This window comes from Chanodichthys erythropterus, chromosome 11, assembly GCF_024489055.1.
Source record: "Chanodichthys erythropterus isolate Z2021 chromosome 11, ASM2448905v1, whole genome shotgun sequence".
Lineage (NCBI taxonomy): Eukaryota > Metazoa > Chordata > Actinopteri > Cypriniformes > Xenocyprididae > Chanodichthys > Chanodichthys erythropterus.
This window is the reverse complement of record NC_090231.1, coordinates 1,919,998-1,928,875: the sequence shown is the minus strand read 5'-3', so window position 1 is coordinate 1,928,875 and position 8,878 is coordinate 1,919,998. Positions and strand designations below refer to the sequence as shown.

General features: G+C 45.7%; 1 long non-coding RNA gene across 1 annotated transcript; it reads left to right on the top strand.

Annotated features, from left to right (window-relative positions):
* The first annotated feature begins 632 nt into the window (after positions 1 to 632).
* LOC137030544 (uncharacterized) lies at positions 633 to 8,538 on the top strand. The gene is made up of 3 exons (XR_010896424.1): positions 633 to 1,067; positions 1,538 to 1,597; positions 8,006 to 8,538. It is a non-coding gene; the product is annotated as an uncharacterized lncRNA (long non-coding RNA).
* The last annotated feature ends 340 nt before the right edge of the window (positions 8,539 to 8,878 follow it).

The window sequence follows — 8,878 nt, the reverse complement described above, 5'->3', positions numbered from 1 at the left end:
TTTTGTGCTGCTTAGTGGGTTTTGATGACTGTTTGCCTCTCAGGTATGCAATGTTAATAGCTCGTTGCGTGGTTAGTATAAAGTGAGTATAGTATATTTAACATTTTTTTTGGTGTAATTTAGTATACATGACTTCCTGTACCCCATGGTGTTAGCGGTGGGTATGACGGTGACAAGCCCATGCCTATGAAGCATTCTATTCGGCGTGATATCCTGATGGTAAGTATTTTTAAGGCAATTTATATCTGGGTGAGCATAATATTACTCTTTTTAACATCTCCTTTTGTTCGATGTAGGATTCTCCCTCTCGTTCTATGTTGTGATTGTTTGCTGCCGTGATCGTTTATGCCGTGATTGTTTGCTGCCGTGAGCACTTGCTGCTGTCTTCGCGCTGTTAACAGAGCGGCGGTCCATACAGCCGCGCCGACGAAGTCATCAAAGTTTATTAAAGGGGACTGCTGGTTTGATTCTGTTACGTGCCTTTCTAGTGCCCTGCTTCACGTTTTGGTTTATTTTATTATTAGTTATCATGGTTAAATCAGTTAACCTTTTTCTTTTTCTTTAAGTTTGTGGACATTTGTTTGATGGTATTGCTTTGATTTTTTTTTTTTTTTTTTTTTGTGAAACTACAATCTGTCGATATGTGCATGTTTAATCTATGAATGCAATTCAAATCGTGTGGTGATCTACTGTATAGAAGTTGGTGTTTGTAACAATTTCAGGTGATTAACTATCTGATTTTCTGGTTACATTGTTGCTTCTCCTCACTTCTGTTTGTTGATACCACTTATGTGAGGAGTTGCTGCATTGATGATTATATTGCCATTTCTGCCCAGTTTGTTTTTATAGTTATTTATTTTCTTTCTGATTTATTGCAGGAGCTGGGGTCCCACGGGTGGTTTGATCTTCCTCCTTGTGGTGGTGGTTCTCCTTCATCGTGTGCGGTGTACACCTTGAGTGTTTGATAGTGTGATTAGAGTGCACGGGTGTGTGTGCGCGTGGAAGTGTGCTCTTGTGAAACCAAACTCTACATTGATCCCAGCCGTTGGGAACCTCAGCCCCTGCTGGTATTACTCCGTCTTTGTTTTACATATACATACACAAATACATACTACCTCAAGTTGGTTTTGTTTGATATCTTTTTCTAATTTGTGTTCTTGTGTTTGAAGTGGGGTTTCGTGTATTTTTCTGTGATTCATTGTTTTGTATTTTAATTAACTTTTGTATTAATAAACATTTTTGTATTTTTTTATACTCATGTCTCTGGCCTCATTTTGAGGGAACCGAACCTGTGTGCTATATTCCCCAATTTGGGTGGTTTGAGTATTTTCCCTGGGGTTAATCCTTAGGGTGGCGTAGTCGGACTTCATTATTAGTGAACAAAACCTTGGGCTTGTGTCTCAAAATTACACCGCCCCGCCACATTCTGGCGTAGTCGGCAGGATCCCCTCTTGTGTAGTCCAGAGACGTGGGTTTTGTTTGTATATTTGCTTTTTTTTTTTTCTCTCTCTCTCTCTCTCTCTCTCTCTTCTGGTAGGAACCAGACAACAGCAGTCCCTCTTTGCGTGTGCAGTTGCAGATATGGAGGACGAATTGCGTGAGTTAAGAGATTTGGTAGCTCAACTGAAAGCTGATAATGAAAGGCTGCGGCAAGAGCCAGTGTCTGTTGCGCAGCCAGGTCCATCTAATGTTGCTATTCCTGTGGCTGAAAATCCCCCACTTATTGGTGCTGGTGCATCGACAGCGGAGCGGTTTGTTTTCATTCCTCGGGATCGCAAGTGCCCAAAGTTTAGCGGTCGGTCGGGCATTGGCATCAATGAGTGGGTGGAGGAGGCTCAGGCCTGTATGCGGCTTCGCCATCTGTCTACAGCTGATCAGGCATTTTTCTTGTTTGATCATCTGGAAGGAGAGGCGAGGGAAGAAATTCGTTATCGATCGAGGAACGAGAGGGAGGATCCAGATCAAATTATTCAGGTATTGCGTGAATTGTACGGTTGTACAAAGTCTTATGTAGCACTTCAGGAGTCGTTCTTTTCCAGAAGACAACAGGATGGGGAGACGCTGGTGGAGTTCTCCCTGGCCCTGATGAGTCTCCTGGAAAAGGTTAAAAGTCAGTCACCTCACGGCATGCCTAACGCCGAAGTGTTATTAAGAGATCAGTTTGTTGAGTATGTTAACGATTGTGCTCTTCGGCGTGAACTTAAGCAATTTGTGCGTCGTCAACCTACTGCTACATTGTTTGACATTCGCAGCGAAGCTCTTCGTTGGGAAAGAGAGGGTATGCCTGGGGGGTACGTGGTCGGAGCCAGTCTGTTCCATCCGCTTATGGCATCCAATATGGGGTACAGGGACATCAGCATGTTAATAGTAGTAGTGGTTCAGTAACGTCAGAAATGAGTGAACTACGGGACATGCTCAGAAAGCAGCAACAACAATTAAATCAGTTAACCCAAAGTATGGCTCAGCTTCAAAATTCTCAGTCACGTTCACGACCATTTAAGGCTAACTTAATTTGCAGAAGGTGTCAGCAACCTGGCCATTTTGCCAGAGATTGCGATGGGGAGCGGAGATCTGCTTCACCATCAGCCCGTGTGAATTCTGCCGTAATGAAGGGTGGACAGTCATCCGCGCAGCCGTCGGAAAACTAGTTCCCACCGAGTTGCAGGGCCACAATTTGGTTGGGAAAAGGATAGGCTCTAAAACTGTAACTGATTTTGATTTTATGTCACGCCTTATGTCTACTTGTCCACAGCTTATTGTATCTATGGGTGGGGCTCAGATACCTTGCCTGGTGGACACTGGTTCTATGGTGTCCACCATTACTGAGAGTTGGTTTGTGACAAATTTTGGGTCGTGGGGTCAGGAACAGCTTAGATCGTGTCATTGGTTACAACTTCGAGCTGCAAACGGTCTTTCAATTCCTTATGTTGGTTATTTGGAATTAGATGTGGAACTCTGTGGGCGAGTAATTTCAGGCTGCGGCATACTGGTGGTCAGAGATCCTCCCGGTGGTGTGTGTGCAGAAGTTCCTGGGGTGTTAGGTATGAACATCCTGAGCCGCTGCTACCGGGAGCTCTTTGGCCAGCATGGCACAGCTCTCTTTGACTTACCAGTGGTATCACAGGCCCCTAATTTTGTTTTTCAGGCCTTACAGCATTGCCACCAGGTTGACGTTCAGCCAGTTTCAGATGGCGTAGGGCGAGTTAGAGTGCGGGGACGTCGGGCGTGGCGCATCTTGGGTGGCACCATGAAATTGGTTGCTGCAACCTGTTCAGTGCAATATTCGAGTGGTACAGTACTGTTTGAGCCACCAGTTTCTGGTCTACCGGCAGGTTTGCTAGCCTCTCCTGCTCTCTTAAGGGTGGACGGTGGTACAGTTTATGTGCCAGTAGTTAATGTGGGTACTGTAGATGTGGTATTGTACGCTAGCACTGTTATTGGCACTGTGAATAAGGTTGATGTGATTAGTTTGCCCCCGGAGGTCGCAGAAGTTAAGACCGTTACAGCTAAGGTGAGTACACAGTTTGTGCAGGTTTCCCCTACTGTGCAAGAACAGATAGCCATGTTAGACTTATCTGTGTTGTCAGAAGAAGAACAGGGTAAGGTCAGGGCACTACTGGAGAAGTATGTGCCTGTGTTCTCTGCAAACGATGGGGATTTGGGATGCACAAATTTGATATCCCATGAGATCCCCTTGTTGGATGACATCCCTGTTAGGCAGCGGTTCAGGCGTATTCCTCCATCCGAGTATGAGGTGGTCAAGGCACATATCAATCAATTGTTGGAAACTCAGGTAATTAGAGAGAGCTGCAGTCCCTATGCGTCGCCCATTGTTCTGGTCAAAAGAAGGACGGTAGTCTGCGCATGTGCGTGGACTACCGTCGCTTAAATTCAAAGACTAGGAAGGATGCGTTCCCTCTACCACGTATAGAGGAGACTCTGGACTCGCTGGCTGGGGCCCGTTGGTTTTCTACCATGGACCTGGCCAGCGGGTACAATCAGGTACCTGTAGCTGAGGGGGACAAATCTAAAACTGCTTTTTGCACCCCGTTTGGCCTCTTTGAGTGGAATAGGATGCCCTTTGGGCTGTGCAATGCCCCAAGCACCTTCCAACGATTGATGGAACGGTTGTTTGGGGATCAGCAGTGCCAGTCCCTCCTCCTTTATCTTGATGATATTGTTGTCTTTTCCTCCTCGGTAGATCAACATCTTGCCCGGATGGAGGTAGTCCTGAGCCGCTTGCAAAGTGAAGGGTTGAAGGCCAAATTATCGAAGTGTGCTTTTTTCAAAAGGGAAGTGCATTATTTGGGGCATGTCATCTCTTCAGATGGAGTTTCCACTGATCCAGGGAAGGTGGAGGCGGTTGCACAATGGCGTTGTCCCACCAGTGTTGCGGAGTTGCGCTCATTTTTGGGATTTGCTAGCTACTACCGACGGTTTGTGGAGGGGTTTGCCAAGTTGGCTGCCCCTCTTCATAGGTTGGTGGCTCAGCTAGCAAATCCCAAGCGGCCGAAGCAGGGTGTTCAGGAGTTTGCTGAAGCCTGGTCAGCGGAATGTCAGTGTAGCTTTGAGGGGTTGAAAGGTAAGTTAACCACAGCTCCAGTGCTTGCTTATGCTGACTTTTCGCTACCTTTTATTTTAGAGGTAGATGCCAGTCATGGAGGACTAGGGGCAGTCCTCTCACAGGAGCAACAAGGTAAAGTACGCCCTATAGCTTATGGTAGCCGCAGTCTTAGGCCCACTGAGCGCAATACATCCAATTACAGTTCAATGAAACTGGAGTTTTTGGCGCTCAAGTGGGCCATGACTGAAAAATTTAGGGAATACTTGCTGGGCCATAAATGTGTGGTTTTTACTGACAACAACCCCCTCAGCTACCTGACTTCTGCAAAGTTGGGTGCCATGGAGCAGCGTTGGGCTTCCCAATTGGCATCATTTGATTTTGAGATCAAATATAGGTCAGGGAGAAGCAACCGCAATGCGGATGCCTTGTCGCGTCAAAACTTTTCAGGTACAGGGGTGGTACATGAGTTTTGTCCTGCTGTGGCTGTTCCAGTGGCATTGCAGCAAGCTGCCCAAGGTGGATTGGTGACCTCGGTCAATCAGGTTACCTCATTTCCTTGTACTTCAATTAGTGACATGAGTGCTCAGCAGGTAGCAGACTCAGTCATAGGTGAGTTGTTGGTTTTTTGGAGGCGCAAGTTGCCCCCAACTCCTGAAGAGCGTAAGAAACTCTCCAGATTGGCAGTTATTCTGCTCCGTCAATGGGACCGCCTAGTGGAGACTGATGGAGTGCTCTATCGGCGTGTATTGCGCTCAGATGGTGGAGAGGAAATCTTCCAGGTATTATTGCCTGCAGCCATGAAACAGGATGTCTTGATCCAGCTTCACCAACAGCATGGGCATCAGGGGGTAGAACGCACATTTCAGCTAGTGCGGCAGCGGTGCTATTGGCCTGGCATGTCTGCAGACATTACCCGCTGGTGCCAGGAGTGTGAGCGGTGCCAGTGTGCCAAAGGCGTCCCCTCTGCACCTGGTAGTTTCATGGGACATTTGTTGGCTGCTCGGCCAAATGAAATTTTGGCCTTGGATTTCACAGTGTTAGAGCCCTCAAGGTCTGGCCTTGAAAACGTGTTAGTTATGACCGATGTTTTTACAAAATACACCTTGGCAGTACCCACTAGAGACCAACGGGCAGAGACTGTAGCTCAGGTTCTTGTGGTAGAGTGGTTTTGTAAATTCGGTGTGCCGGGTCGTATTCACTCCGACCAAGGTCGGAATTTTGAATCCGTCCTACTTCAACAGCTTTGCAGTTTGTATGGAGTCGAGAAGTCACGTACGACCCCATATCACCCGGCCGGAAACGGTCAGTGCGAACGTTTCAATAGAACGTTGCATGATCTGTTGCGCACTTTGCCGCTTTCCAAAAAGGGTGATTGGCCACTTTGCCTCCCACAAGTACTCTTTGCATATAACACCACTCCCCATCAGACAACGGGGGAATCCCCGTATTTTTTAATGTTCGGGCAGGAACCCAGACTTCCGGTTGACTTCTTGCTGGGCAGAGTCCAAGAGCCGTTGGCCGGCAGCGTTAATAGGTGGATTCTGGAGCAGCAGGATCGGTTGCAAGTTGCGTTTGAGAGTGCTCGTGAACGTTTGGGTGCTGCAGCCGATCGGCGAAAGGCTCGGCATGACCAGCAGGTAAGGGGAGCACCACTGAAGGAGGGTCAATTGGTATACCTCCGTGATCATAGTGTGAGGGGTAGATGTAAAATCCAAGACCTGTGGAGTTCAGTGGTGTACCAGGTCATGAGAGCACCCAAGGAAGGTGGGGCAGTATATACCATTGCTCCTACCATGGATTTGGGAAAAGTAAAGCATGTGCACCGGTCCTTGCTGAAGGCCCAGATCTGTCAGGATCTGCCTACTGGGTTGCCTGATAGTCCGGTGGCTGAGTCTTTGCAGCCTCCGGAAGAGGGGTATGATGATGAGGAGGATTTGTTTGTCTTAGTGCCAGAGACACCACAACTTGGAGGTAGGACGAGGCTACAGGACATTGGTCCTTCTCTTCCTCAGACCTCTGGTGTCCGGCAAGCTGTGGAAACCCCTAGGGTAACAGAGGTTGAGGTGGGCTCACAGCCAGTTGTATTGCCTTCCAACTCATTAGAGGTAGGTGAGGTTACGGTAAGAAGGACTGGGAGGAGGACGGCAGGTCAGCACTCTAATTTGCACCACCTCCCTCGAACAGTGGGGGCAGGTTCAGTGGCCAGTATAGTGAGTAGTACAGCTGGTACCCTGTTCCGGCCTTGGAACTGAGTTCCTAGGTGGGATTTTGTTTGATTCACCGTCGGGACGACGTTGCAGAAACTGGGGATGGAATGTAACAGGATTAGGTGATTGACAGCAGTGTTTGCCTATCAGTGAATAGTACCTCCTATTTAAAGGCCGATTGGCTGTTACCTGGGATGCGTCACGTCCGTTTTCCTCTCTTGTTTTGGTTGTGTTGACGGTGGCTGTGGGTAAGTGTGCTGTGTTTTAATATGGTGACTTAGACATTGTTGGCGTGCATAATCTGAAAACTGTTTATTTAATTAGAGTGCAGTTTCTATATTCTGGTGCTGCTGCCCTTTTTGTGCTGCTTAGTGGGTTTTGATGACTGTTTGCCTCTCAGGTATGCAATGTTAATAGCTCGTTGCGTGGTTAGTATAAAGTGAGTATAGTATATTTAACATTTTTTTTGGTGTAATTTAGTATACATGACTTCCTGTACCCCATGGTGTTAGCGGTGGGTATGACGGTGACAAGCCCATGCCTATGAAGCATTCTATTCGGCGTGATATCCTGATGGTAAGTATTTTTAAGGCAATTTATATCTGGGTGAGCATAATATTACTCTTTTTAACATCTCCTTTTGTTCGATGTAGGATTCTCCCTCTCGTTCTATGTTGTGATTGTTTGCTGCCGTGATCGTTTATGCCGTGATTGTTTGCTGCCGTGAGCACTTGCTGCTGTCTTCGCGCTGTTAACAGAGCGGCGGTCCATACAGCCGCGCCGACGAAGTCATCAAAGTTTATTAAAGGGGACTGCTGGTTTGATTCTGTTACGTGCCTTTCTAGTGCCCTGCTTCACGTTTTGGTTTATTTTATTATTAGTTATCATGGTTAAATCAGTTAACCTTTTTCTTTTTCTTTAAGTTTGTGGACATTTGTTTGATGGTATTGCTTTGATTTTTTTTTTTTTTTTTTTTTTGAAACTACAATCTGTCGATATGTGCATGTTTAATCTATGAATGCAATTCAAATCGTGTGGTGATCTACTGTATAGAAGTTGGTGTTTGTAACAATTTCAGGTGATTAACTATCTGATTTTCTGGTTACATTGTTGCTTCTCCTCACTTCTGTTTGTTGATACCACTTATGTGAGGAGTTGCTGCATTGATGATTATATTGCCATTTCTGCCCAGTTTGTTTTTATAGTTATTTATTTTCTTTCTGATTTATTGCAGGAGCTGGGGTCCCACGGGTGGTTTGATCTTCCTCCTTGTGGTGGTGGTTCTCCTTCATCGTGTGCGGTGTACACCTTGAGTGTTTGATAGTGTGATTAGAGTGCACGGGTGTGTGTGCGCGTGGAAGTGTGCTCTTGTGAAACCAAACTCTACATTGATCCCAGCCGTTGGGAACCTCAGCCCCTGCTGGTATTACTCCGTCTTTGTTTTACATATACATACACAAATACATACTACCTCAAGTTGGTTTTGTTTGATATCTTTTTCTAATTTGTGTTCTTGTGTTTGAAGTGGGGTTTCGTGTATTTTTCTGTGATTCATTGTTTTGTATTTTAATTAACTTTTGTATTAATAAACATTTTTGTATTTTTTTATACTCATGTCTCTGGCCTCATTTTGAGGGAACCGAACCTGTGTGCTATATTCCCCAATTTGGGTGGTTTGAGTATTTTCCCTGGGGTTAATCCTTAGGGTGGCGTAGTCGGACTTCATTATTAGTGAACAAAACCTTGGGCTTGTGTCTCAAAATTACACCGCCCCGCCACACTAAGGGTGTTGTGTAGTGATGCACAGAACTGTTGGGTGATGCGGTCATAGCCGTGTTTTATCGTGAATAAAGGATATCAGAATCAAGGACAGGAACTAACCGTTTTATAAACATTTTTATATTTTAATCTGGACTACAACATGCCCTGGGTTTTGTTTGCATATGTTCTGATTCTGTTCATTCACACTGTACAATAAGGCTTCATTAGTTAACATAAACTGACAATGAAAAATACTTGTAAAGCATTTATTAATCTTAGTTAATGTTAATTTCAAAATTTAACAACACATTATTAAAATCAAAAGTTGATTTCTCAAGTTGAAAAT